Here is a 13,801-nt window from a genome sequence, read left to right on the forward strand (position 1 = left end):
CTCTGCATAATCATGCGTCGGGTTTCATGACTTGGTTGTTCGCGCAGCATTTCCCTAGTAAATGTCACAGCCAAAGACTTTCCTTTCTCTATGGGCACAGAATCGATGTAGCTAAGTGATCTGGTCGACGGGTCCCTAGCGCAGCCGCCCATCTCAACGAGTTCAACCACTAAATGGCTTGTAATGGCGTGAATGTGAAAGTAGCCGTAAACAGAGGGCAATGAAAGAGCTGGAAAATTCTACACATGCCGTGCCTCGTCGCGTAAAAACGAAGTGCGCAGCGATCGAAAGCCGACAGCGTAGGTAAGCACAAAGCGACGAGCTACGCTTCCTACGATTCAGCCGTAATAGCTGCCTTTCTGCCTCAACGCGGGTCACGAAACTAGGCATTTTGCATCCTACGTTCCGAACTGCTGTCACTGCACTTCAACTTTGCTAGAAAAAGAAATTACCACGTTGCTAGCCCGGACTGCTTCACCGTGCCGGTCAAGCAGTTCAAGGCCGCCTGCTCTTCTTCGCCGCTTGACGCGGAAGACTCGTAACCGTAAGCGGTTATATTTCTTGCTAAGTTGGAACGGTCCTCGTCTACAGACGTGTACTCCTCGCTGGGAGAGGCACCAGAACCGGAATCCATGCTCGCGATTGCGGCGTCGGCGCGCCTCGAATGACCGCGGCCGGCCGGCTGGCTATCCGACGGGGGTGTCGTGACGTCACGCCTTCCAACTCGCTTGGGCCGGGGGGCGTTGCGCGCGCTCACAAAAACGCCAAAAATAGAGCCATCCGCTGAAAAATGAGCGAAGTGACTACTTGTTTTCGGTGTACTCGCACACTGCGGACTCATTTTCTGTATTATCGTAAAATGTTCAGATTTCGTGTCCGTATCCCTTTAAGAGGAAGCTTTAGCTCGAGTGCTCCTATCTAAATACATGTAAAAGGAGAATTCGTTTTTCTCGGCAACCACTGCACCAAATTTGACGAGGTTTGTTGCATTTAAAAGACAAACTTAAAATATAGTGACTGTTGGTTTTGAATTTTTGAGTTAGATCGTCAATTTTTTATAAAAAATTGGCAAAAATCGAAAATTTTCAAAAAACGAAACTATCAATTTTACAACTCTGTAACTTAACCACTAAAAATGATAATACAATTATGTGAATTGCATCTAATAGTATATCTAAAGCGGACAAAATTGATATGTTACACATGAATATAAAAAAACTTAATCATAGAGAAATACAACTTTTGCAAAACCGTTGTAACCAACGTAAGAAATTCACGTAAGATATAAAATGACACATTGAATTTGTCCGCTTTGAATGATCTAATGGATGCCGCTTACAGAACCGCGATATCGGTTCTTGATGCAGAGCTATGAATTTATAAACTACGTGCTTCTATTTTTTTCAAACGGTCAAATATTTGAAAATCGTTTTAAGAAAATTCAAGCCCTAAATCGAAATTCCGCTTCCAACAGTCACTAGAATTTAACTTTCTCTTTCAAATGCCACAAATTTCATCAAAATCGGTCCAGGGGTTATCTCATAAAAACGTTTTTGCGTTTTACATGTATTTGAATAGGCCGCGTCGGAGTTGGGCCCGAGCTAAAGCTTCCTCTTAAGGCACCTAATGTCTTCCTTACATAAAGTAATCGAAGGGTGACTCACGCACGCACTTCCACCAATATATATATATCTGCACATATATCGCTAGAAACGCAAGCGCAAACGCTAAAAGCGCAACTAAATTGTTCAGACTACAATCGCATGCAGCGTTAAGAGCGCAAGAGTTGTCAGACAAGGGTATTTGTTCGAAGGACCGCTACTTTTACGCTTCATACCGATACGACAGTTATGGCATGGGCAACAAGCGCCGCAGTGTGGGTTTTGAAGTTCCCGTGACGCCACTTCCGGCATCCGCGGTTAGAGCAGCAGCCATTTCTGCGTAATTGTATGTGCGTTGTACCGAAGTGAAATGGCTCCCGTTTTCCTTTGGTGTGTTCACTAAGAGCTTTTTGGTGGTTTCGCCCTGCTGAAATGTACTGAGACGCAACTGGCCAGTTCACGTTTTCACTGGCAGGTCTTAAGAAGCGTAACGTGTCCAACTTACAATGTGCAGAAGCAGCATTTTTAAGTATCTTAACGCTAGTAACGCGTGATATGGGCTTTACGACAGATGCGCGTTTTGCTGACGTTACGACTGCAGGCTGAACATGCCTTTGCGCCGACATACTGGCCCAAGTTTCTACCGGATTGGACCACTAGGTATGTGCTCCAAGTCTGGGTGCCATTCTGTTTATTCCACTGCCCTCATTACAGCTTCGGAATATCTTACTCTTGTCATGCCAGCGTCGTGATTCCCTCTACCCGGACCCACACACCCAAGTTGTCTAATAGCTTGGGTCACTAGCTTCGAGCTTGTTGGGCGTGATGCTGTCGTGGTCGTTGCCTCATCGTCACTCCAGCCCTGTCACCCGACACTCATCAAGCCGTCGTCGTCACGCCATCGCAATCATACAGCCGTCATGTATTCATTGTCACACCGCCATACTGATATCGTGGTGGTGGTACAGTCATCGTCATTTCACTTTTGTAATATCATGATCTCAACGTCATACCTTCTACTGCGACCAATGTGGCCCTGTATTTCTAATACTGTTGGCCACTCGGTTGTCTTAGGGGATGCGATGCCGTTGTTGTCGTTACATCCTCGTCACTGTAGTTTCGCCATCCGACTCGTAATGCTGTCGTCTTAAAGCCATCACTGTCACACAGTCGTCGTCATGCCGTCGACATCACGCTACCATATCATTGTACTCATTCATTGTCCTCATACCGTCATACCTTCGGCGTTCCACCGACGTCTATCTACATCCTAGAGTCTATTGTAATCATTCTGTGGTCGCTCAATCGCGACAATGCTATCCTTCTTATGCCGTCGTTGTAAGGCAGTCGCCCTCAAGCTTCCATTGTAAAACTGTCGTCGTCATCTCGATGTAGTCATAGTATAATCATCACTCAGCTTCGTAATCTTACTTTTGCGAAGCCGTCGTCATCATGCCATCTTCATTATGCAAGTTTCGTGACACAGTCGTCGTCACGCCGCCATAATCCTACGCTCGTCGTCATCCAGTTGTGCGCATGACATAGTCGCCACTGCATGCTCGTCATGTAGTGGTCGTCATGCATTTGTTGTCTAAACGTCGTCGGGATGCCATCGTGATCATCATCGTCCTTCCGGCTTCAACATCGGATTCTCTTCTTACTGTCGTGTCATAGTGTGCTTATCACTCCATCGTCTTCACGCGGTTCTTTTCCCTCGTTATCAATCCAGTATCTTAATGCCAATGTTGTCACACAATATACGTCGGTCCATTGACGCTAGCCCTTGCTCGTCATTCTGTCGTAATTACGTTGTCGTCATACAATCGTGATTGTGCCTACGTTGTCATCATTGCTACGGTCGTCATTGCTTTATCGTACTGCACACTACTATGCATGCGTATTCACAATACCGTCATCATGGTGTCTTCATTGTGCCACCATCGTCATTCCCGTTTCTTCGTCTTGTTGTCCTCATATATTCGTCGTCACGCCCCCGTCGTCATAAAATCGACGTCGCCTTATTGTCCTTGTGTCCTCATAGCCACGTTGTCGTTATACCTTCGTCGTCATTTAATAATCAACTTCTAATTGTCATCATACCGTCGTCGTTATACGCATATGTCGCTCGATCGGTAACATTACTTCACAATTCTATAGCAGGGTGCTTCGGCGTCATACATTTACGGTTAAACCTCTATGCTAATGGGCGACCATAGCAAGTGGGTGCCATAGCAAAGTAGGACGATATCGGGGAAAGGGCATATATCGAAACAAACTACAGTCTCATAATCACCACTACACATGGTAAATAAACGTGACTTCCGAAATATGGCCTGCCGCTACATTTCTCAATGTCTCTTCCCATTACCGTCCCATGTCATCGAAAGATGAGTTCAGTATCTCCATTCAGCACGACATAAAACGAAACACCTAGCCAATATAACACTTTTCTAAGACCAATGCATTAATGTGCTTGCGTAGTTTAGGTCCCATCTACAAAGAAATTCTTTAAGAAACTACAACGCCTTCAAACAAAAGCAGAGTTCTTGACATTTGACAAATACCGTTTATCTCATTCCCTTTCAGAATTATTCGGCGAAGCTGGAATCTACAACTTGCATAATTGCGTTAGATTCACTGGTCAGAAAACCATGCCTAAAATCATCTATAACTGTCTTAACATCGATAGTTGCAGGTACCTATCTAACCTTGAAACTAGACACGCATGCCACAGACAACCCAAACTGTACAGGAACAACGATTCAAAGTACAGATGTATTCCTCAGTCTCTTAGAGAATAGAATAGTCTCCCAACAATGAAAACGAGGTGTGATATTTTAGGCAATACGCGTCCGTACTCGAAAACCACTTATATGCCACCCATAGATGAAGTTTAATCCTGTAATTACCACGTGCACCTTTATATAACATGTTCAAATCCTGTATTACAGTTATTCTTTATTGCCGTCCTCACGTGCGTTTTAGCAATATTTTCATGTAATATACTTGGGAACTTATTCATTTTGTTTATAGTCTTAATTCCTTGTACTTTGTTATTTATGTAATTCCTTTGTATTAGCTTCGAGTTACGCTGGCGAATTCCTATTAACCCTTTTGTACCTACACTCGCGCTTATTTAAGTATATTCATATGTGTGCGTACTTCACGCCGAAATCTCCGTTGGCAATGACCTGATGTATGAAGTAAATAAACAATTTAAACAATGTTTTGATGTGGTATTTACTGTTGAGTGACAGATAAAATTAATGATATTTCCATGCGCACTTTGTTTGGCGTTTTTTTTTTCAGCGACCGCTCTTTCACTTTCTAACAACTGTTAAAGTTACCGCTCGGCGGAAAGTGCGCCCGTGTGTCGCACAATATTGCCGACTGCTGTCGCCGATTTTATCTGTTGTCTGTGTTGCCAGCTTACCTTGTATCAGTATTCATGTGTTACGCGAAGAGCCTTGTTCACTCAGGAAGACACGCACGCAGAAGCGGTTACGCTGGGATTAAACGACGGCTCACTTATAAACATTAAAAAAGATTTTTGACAATCGCCGACGCTGGCCGCCGCTATCGGAGTGCTTTGAGTGCCACTTATTCTTCTGTGGATAGCTCACTCAGAAAATAGTTGCGTGACTTAGTCTTTGCTACTGCCTGATCGTCTGTCTTAACCCAATGCTGAAATAGTTTATCAATAACTGAACGCTTTGGAGAGGTTTGATTTGCACTCAGAAAAGAAGCCTGGGAAGACGCATACGCGCGTTGACTGTCAGTTGTCGTTCCTTGCAGGAAAAGTAAATATGTACAGAAAGAATGCGGGAAGGAATGAGTAAATTCCAGGTGGCAAAAAAAAAAAAACTAAAACCGCGAGTTATCAGGCAACTATTGAGGCAGAAGCTACGACCGGCTGGTAATTATGACAAACTGCATCACAAGGGTTAATATAAAAGTAATGTTGTGGTTAGGCAAGTTGGTTTTATATTTTTGGCAACTTGGTTTTATTTAGTGCGGGAAAAACAGCAGGAGAAGAACAAAATGGTGAGGTCTTACTAAAAAGTCACTTGTGGACAAAGCAAAAGCAAGACCATAAACCGGTAAATATAACACAGGGCATCTGTGAGCAGCAAATTGCCAGAAAACAACAAAAACAAAAGTAATGGTCACAAGAGAGGTAATTTATTTGAAGGAAGGCAGAGAGGTCGTCATGAGGGAGTCTGCAATGGCGTGTTAATCTTCACAGAGCGAACGAGAATCATAACGAAGAGATGTGTTGGCGGGTGATGACACATAAAAGGGATGCACAGATATGAAGTAAAGTTCTGCAATCTGATGATTTCTACGAAATTTCAAGAACGTCCCCCAGGAATCTCATCAGGCTTCCAAAGCATGGTTGGGGTCACTAATTCCATTGAAATTTCACAAAAATCGAAAAGAAGTAGCTAGTGTGTGGACTTCACCAGCGTGTGCAGCCCTAGTGCGAAGAAAAGTCTTTAGACTATCTGAGGATCTGCGATAAACAGATTCAGTACGTTGGTGGACTGCAGGGTGCTCTTTGAATCCGAAGTCTAGAGACCGCAGAAAATCAAGTGCATTGACTGTAGCAGATGCTATGTCAACGCTTTCGTTTGATTATTTTCCGCTTCTGGATGTCCTGTGGTGTCCGCTGCTTTCAATTCGGGACGTGGAGGAACACTACGGCACGATGTGAAGAATAGAAGGGGTATTCCGTGTCTGTGCCAGCGATTGGGCAAATATATTCGTTCTTTGCATTCAGTGATCTTGAATTCCCAGCATGCGTGGTTGCCACCGTCGATGCCGATACAGGCGGTTGTATTCGTGACGCCTGCGCCCCGCTAGGGAATTATGATGTGGCTAGGAGCAGCTTTTTTTGCGAGCGTTGTTTTTCTCGATAAACAGATTTCGCATTAATAATATGGGAATATTTTCCTCTGAGATTTTCTGAGAACTCGAACCTTCCTGCACATCTTCGGCAAATAATTGTGCGTCACCGTGTCAGAGCTGTGAAAGTTTAGACAAACGAGGGAAAATACATCACAGTCAGCGGTTTACCACCGCAACGCAGGCAGGTGACTTTATTTCTGCGCAAATCACCTTAAAGGCATATGACGAGACATTTCGGACACTGAAGAGGCCTCGAAACGAGTGTTCGGACACTCTGTAACCCGTGCTCCACTTTGGCAGATGCCTGTCGAGTCGAAAAATCGAATACAACATTGTTGCAAGGCCAGTTTCTAAAAGTTAAGACTGAAGAACACGAACCGAGGACCTCGGCCGACCCTTGAGTTATGCCCACTTCATTTCAAGGTGGCTATGAAATTACACCAATCGTTGATTCGTTCCCGTAAGTAATGGAAGAACGGACGGGGAAAACGCCTAATAAGCGAATAGATTTTTAACTCTCCTGCATAGCTGATTTTCTTGCGTGCACTTTCAGGAAGTCATTTCAAGCGTTGATCTGTATTTAATTTATTTTCCCAAGTACCATACTTTCGCAATAGTTTGTAAAATATTGCCTGATTAGGGAGTTCATGTGTGTGACACCGAAAGCTGTCAGTAAGAAAGCATAAAAGATTGCTTCTCACTCTGATTAGGGGAAGTCGGCTAACGTGACATCCGCCGCAACTTCTTCAAACGGAGGTCAGGTGCTTTGGTGCATTTATTGTCATAGTTCATGACTTTTGCTCTCACAGCAATACATCAGCCCCGAGCTTCCAAAGGCACATAGTCATAAGCTGATTAATGGTGTAGACGGCTGACCTAGTTCAGCTAGTCGAGTAAGTGTTTTCTTGCTCTTGCTTAGTACCTTAAGACCGCAAACATCGAGAAGCCTTCAGCACCTCTTTGGTGCTGAAGGCCTCTCGGTATTATACAGTTTAAGGTACAGTAACAAGCACCCTGGGCGTTCGTTACTGGTGAGAATGAATAACGACAAAATCAAAACAACAAGAAAAAGAACATGGTTGGGGGCCCATGGTGCCATAAAAAAATCTAAACGATGCTATCTATAGGAACGTAGGATCTCCTTGTCATTCAATAAAATATATGGTCTTGCAAAACATCCACAATGTCTTCGCGTGATGTCCGCTTCTCATATCTCAGTGTCTCGCAATCTTAGATCTTCAAAATCTCGCAAGAAGGCGTTCCAAAGCGTTGTACTCTAGAGTAACAGAACGTAACTTTCTTTATTAGCAACACAATCATACAACGTAGCGATACAACTTGAGCAGGTATTAACAGAACCGATCGACACGGCAGCATACATTTTGGAAATAATATGAAAGCAATGCAATACAATAGAATCATTTCATGTTAAATTGAACTGGCATGCATGGCAATAAAAATGTGCTATCATTAAGGTGGTAGGCTACAAATTTTTTTTCTTTACACCAGTAACCAGCCTTCAAATGACATTTTCTGTGAATGACATGGGTTATTGTGCCCACTCAACAATTTAAAGTGCAGAAAATGCTTCATCTTATTTTTAGCAGGTAAATATTTTCATAAAATGTGGTAAAATTGCTTGTCGCACTAGCAGTGATAAGTAACTAATGAATTGCTGACATATATGTACATTTATGTTTCACATTTATGTAGGTACTTGGGAGGCCTGCGCAATGAACTAGGATATATGTAATGTTATAAATATTAACAAAATAATGTTCGACAAACTCAGCAAAATGTCAAAAAATTTCAAATTTTGACTAAATTTCTATGAAAAATTAGCTGTAAATGCAAACATATTGCATAAATATTTTTTTTTGTTCCAGTTCGTTGCACACATGTCAATGTGAGAAATGAGTGTGCGAAATTTCATGCCGAAATGTATATTCAAAAATGCCGTTGACAAGTTATGCGTAACCAGAGGTGGGGCATCTTCTTTTCGGAAAGACGGAAACAAAGCTTGAAGCCATGTAAAAGCTAATTAAACTACACAGAAGTCTAAAGTGCACCAGCTCCATAACTTGAATACCCATGAGATGCAGTAATTCTAGAAAAAAATTAATTTGTGGTTTTAGTTTCCAAACCACTTTCTGACTATGAGGCATGCCATAGCGGGGAACTGACGAAATTAGGACCACCTGAGGTTCCTTAACATGTACTTAAAGCTAAGTGCACGGGCGTTTGGCATTTCACCCCCATCGAAATGTGTACCGTTACATTTTTGCGTGCGTGGCTTCCGCGAGTCAGCTGACATAAATAGGGAACCGTTGTTTCTGAATTGAATAATGGGTTTTTACGAGCCAAAACCACTTCCTGATCATGAGGCACGCCGTAGTGGACGACTCCGGAAATTTTCTCTCCCTGGGGTTCGGTGCACCTATACCTAAGGACACGGGTGTTTTCGCATTTCGCCCCCATCGAAATGGGGCTGCCGTGGCCGCGATTCAATCCCGCGACCTCGTGCTAAGCAGCCTAACACCATAGCCACTGAACAACCACGATGGGTAACACATGTTTCTCACAGTAATTGTCATCACGCGAATGCTATTCTCAAAATAGTTTACAAAAATCATAAGTCAAGAGTAGGTAAGTTAAGCACGCTGCAGCATTGTCATGTGTTCGAAATGCCAGTCCTGTCTGCTAAGCATCAACATGAACGCTTGTGCATTTCGGAAGTGTGTCGGAAGATAAGCTTCTGAAATGGAAGAGTGGGGCCTTTGCTTCAGCTGCACTTTCATTCATGACCTCATGACCATCGTTTTAGCAATCTCTTTTAGGCGCCTTCGTGTAGCTCATTTGTCGTCACATTAGATCCCACGGAGCCAGCTTAAGAGCGATTCCTCTTAAGTGTAGCTACCTTCTCACTTACATTTGTTTCACGAAGACCAACATGCAATAAATAAGTCATCACAAACGAGCTACTATTAGTTCTCCCTATCTGCCTGCAGCGGCTACTTAGGTGCAGCTAGTAAACGTCACAGTGCGACGCCTGGCTCTTCGGTTGTCCATATACTTCGTCTCTATTTTATGTATATAAATTTAGACAAGATGGCGATGACTGGCGATTGCCTCTATTAACACGGTAAATAAATTGCATGGGTAACGCGATAGATCGAGAACTTCCTGCACCAGATGTTTACGACGCCTACCACCACCCCTTTTCGCAAGATACCTACTATGCGAGTGAACAGGCTTCAAAGCACAAAGATAACCAATGCTGGAGCTGGTGCGTATAGACTGCGACAAAAAAATTATTTTACTTGTGCACAAGGAAAGAGCCGCCAGCGGGCCGAGGAGCACAGTCGTACCTCACATGGGCTCCTGCTTTTCTCGCTATTGTGTGTGCAACATTGCTTGGAAACACAGCGAATTTGGTATCCTCGCATTCCTGAAGTTGCAAGGCATCGTTTGACACCAGCCACGACGCAGTGAGTAGGCCTTTACTCGAATAATCTAACCCTGAACATTCTGTGACCGTGCGCTCCAAGATAACCCTAACGCCGGGGCACCCGTGGCACGAGCGGAGACCAGCGGCTCGCGCCTGCAAGCCCGCGGTGCACGAGCACGGCGCTGTCGCAGTTGGAGTGAATCACGCGGAACCAGTATCTGAGGCGAAGCGCGCCCGCTTTTTTGGAAACAGATGGCGAACGCTTTAAAGAGCCGACACCGGCACGAATGGAGGTGACCGGGGCTAACTCCGAGACCATACCACAGTGGACATACGACGCGAACAGCGGCAAAACGACGGGTAAAGCCCACATCGAGTGGCTACAAGCTTGTCGTAAAGGCAGATCAGCAAAACAAGACAATAAATCTGCCGAGGAAAGAGCCATAGAAGTCCTGAAACCATGCCCCAAACCTCAAGTACAAGCTCTGCCGCCGCGTCAATGCATGCCGAGGATGCGACCCTTCCCTACTGATGACTTCAAAATCGTCTTCCGCCCTCAAGCAGGACTGGACGTCTCGAAGCACACACTCATCGCAGTGACACATGCCATCGGAAGATCCAGCGGTTTGGTCCAGCAAGACTTTCACGATAACGCCCGTGTACATGTGCAGAAACTAGAGAATGTGATCATCGCGAGCACGGCAACTACGGAACGAGCTTCCAAATTGCACCACATCAACACCATACAACTCGGCGGAACCGTCTATCAGGTAAATCCCCACATTCGACACCCAGACGATGTGTGCCGCGGAGTGACCTCTTTTGGTGCCTTCGTGTAGCTCATCTGTATTCACAGTAGATCCCACGGAGCCAGCGTGAGAGCGCTGGCCTCGAACCGGGTACAAGTCCCGCGGAGATTGCTGCCGGCCTTCGAGTGGACTCAAGATACACGGTTCTCGGCGCGCGAATGCTAGGATCTTCAAGAGCCGCAGTTATCACCTTCGACGGACAGCACCTCCCTTATTACGTTACGTACCAGAGCGGTGACTACAGATGCAAACCCTACCGATAATCCGTCCAATACTACAGAACCTGCGGCGCCATCGGAAACAGACAGGATATCTTTCCTCAGCCGAGAGCCAACTTCTGCTGCACATGCGGGCGCGAAGGAGTAACGCAAGAAAACGATTGTAATCCGAAGTGGAAGATTTGCGGCGGATACCACGAAACGGCAGGCAAGGAATGTAAGAAGAAGCTCCGTAACAACCGGCCTCCCTACCAAGTAAGAAGACAGCAGCTTGACAACGCCCGCGCCCGAGAGAATCACTGGAGCTCGAGCACCGAAAACTTCCCCGCGCTGGTTACCACCTCGGACAGCTCCACGGGTGCCCTCGCCTCGACAAAGACCTGACCGGAGACGCTCTCGCTCTACCCTAAGATCGGGCACTACATCCCGCTCTCGGTCACGGTCTCGCTCCGTTAGACGAATCACTTACGTCGCCGCGGAAAATGGAAGCAGCGCCTCGAATTCCTCACGCAACCCGAGCAGTTCGGGCGAAACAGCGACGATACGGACTTTCGAACATAAAGTACAGGATCTACAGAGGACGATACGACAACAACCGGTAGCCGAGTGCAACACACCAGAACTCGAGGAAAATTTAGCGAAGAGAGTAGAAGAAAGCATACTAAAACAGGTAGAAGCTAGAATAATGAAGCAGGTAGACGAACGGCTGCAAGCACATGAAGCGAAGATTCTTGACCTTGTAGAACGACGCCTTCAAGTCTTCGAGGAAACCCTCACTACAAAACTTCTCGCATCAGCAGACAGAACCATACAGACAGTGGTAACTAAAATCATGGAAAAGGTATAGCCACTAACCCGTACGGTCACCACACTCGACACCAAACTGGATGGCTTCATGGCACAACAACACAACTTCGTGACATATGCTTACAAGAATTTTGTGACTCATGAACGTCTGGCGGAGCAGTTAGGAACCAAATGCAATGGACGAAAGACAGCGCGATTTGAATCCGCGGAAGATTCTAGCTCGACAACACCAAACGACCTACTCCAGGTGGAGGACAACCACCAACATGGCGGCTCCCAAACGTAGACAGACCGAGCCGCTTCCCACTCCCCGCATTTGGCACTGGAATTGCAGATCCTATAGATCTTTCGTTCACGACGCCACACAGCAGCACGGCCTTACGTTATGGAATGACCTGCTCCAACCCACCCGAGTGGGTAACAGCGTGTCGAGGAACACCAATCCTGATCTCACGTTCACTCGAGACGTGCGAAAGGCCACGTGGACCCGAATCCAGGACACGCTAGGGAGCGATCACGACATAATTCAAATCGAGGTTGAACAATCCCACCGCGCGCCCAAGACAGGAAAGGCACGACTCACTGACTGGAACGCGTATAGGAATGAGCTTGACAACGATTCGGACATCAAAGACATTGAAGCTTGGCTGAACGGTATCGTAGGGGCGGCTGACGGCCACACCAGTACGATTCAACTAGACGAGGAAAATCCGGTGGCCGATAATCACTTTCTACACTTATGGGAGGCTCGGCGATCGCTCCTCAAACGATGGCGACGCCAAAAGCTCAACCGCAAGCTCCAGCGCCGAATTGCCTTATTAAGCATGCAGGCACAGGAGTACGCTGAACAGCTAGGGAGTCAGAACTGGCGATCCTTCTGCGACCAACTTCAAGGGACCCTCAGCACAAATTGGCATATACTTCGAGCCCTGGTCAACGACACCAGCACCAAAACCCAACTAAGACATACAATTCACCGACTAATCCACAACTATGGCAGCACAGAGGATCAGCTACTCCAAGAAATTCAGACGAAGCTACACGGCTCAGCTAAGCCACAAACCACTGCCACCAACCTTTCCACCACCAGGGAGTACCAAGGAGCGCCGAACGAAGAGCTAGATCGGCCTTTCACACAGGCAGAGTTACAGGCGGCCATCTCTAGGCTAACACGCAGTACGAGCCCGGGTAAAGACAGAGTCACCAACAAGCACTCTCGACAGCTACCCCCTCGGGCACTAACGGCTCTCCTTCGGTACTATAACGACTGCTGGATAAAGGGCGAGCTACCAGCAGCCTGGAAACACTCGGAGGTAACCATGATACCCAAGCCAAACCAACCCATCTCCATCGCAAATCTCTGCCCCATCTCACTTACGTCCTGCGCCGGGAAAATGCCTGAACACATGGTCAACGAGCGACTCACCACACATCTCGAGGAAAACGATCGCTATCCGCACACCATGTTCGGCTTCCGCCCGATGCTCTCCACGCAGGACGTCCTTTTCCAGCTAAAGGAAGATATTCTTGACCATTTGGGCAAACACAGCAAGTCTTTCATTATAGCTCTCGACGTAAAGGGCGCCTTTGATAACGTGAGCCATGAAGCCATTCTCCGTAACCTAGAAGATATCGGCTGTGGAGCCAATACATACGCCTACATGAGCGCTTTCCTCACCAACCGCACGGCCACGGTGGGGATTGCCAACCTCCGGAGCAAGACATTTCACCTACCTAACAGGTGTACGCCACAAGGTTCGGTAGTTTCGCCACTCCTCTTCAACGTGGCCCTCCTCAAACTTCCCCGCCACCTAGACACCGTTCCAGGGATATTCCATGCTCTATATGCAGATATCACACTGTGGACGAGAGGCACGAGCACGGGCGAACAGGACACCCATCTTCAGGAGGCGGTCAACATCATCGAACGGTACTTCAACACCTGCGGCCTCCACTGTAAGCCGGATAAATCCGAGCTGTTAGTACTCGGGGCACGCACCCGGGCCTGGC

Source organism: Dermacentor variabilis, chromosome 8, assembly GCF_050947875.1.
Source record: "Dermacentor variabilis isolate Ectoservices chromosome 8, ASM5094787v1, whole genome shotgun sequence".
In the NCBI taxonomy this organism is placed as follows: domain Eukaryota; kingdom Metazoa; phylum Arthropoda; class Arachnida; order Ixodida; family Ixodidae; genus Dermacentor; species Dermacentor variabilis.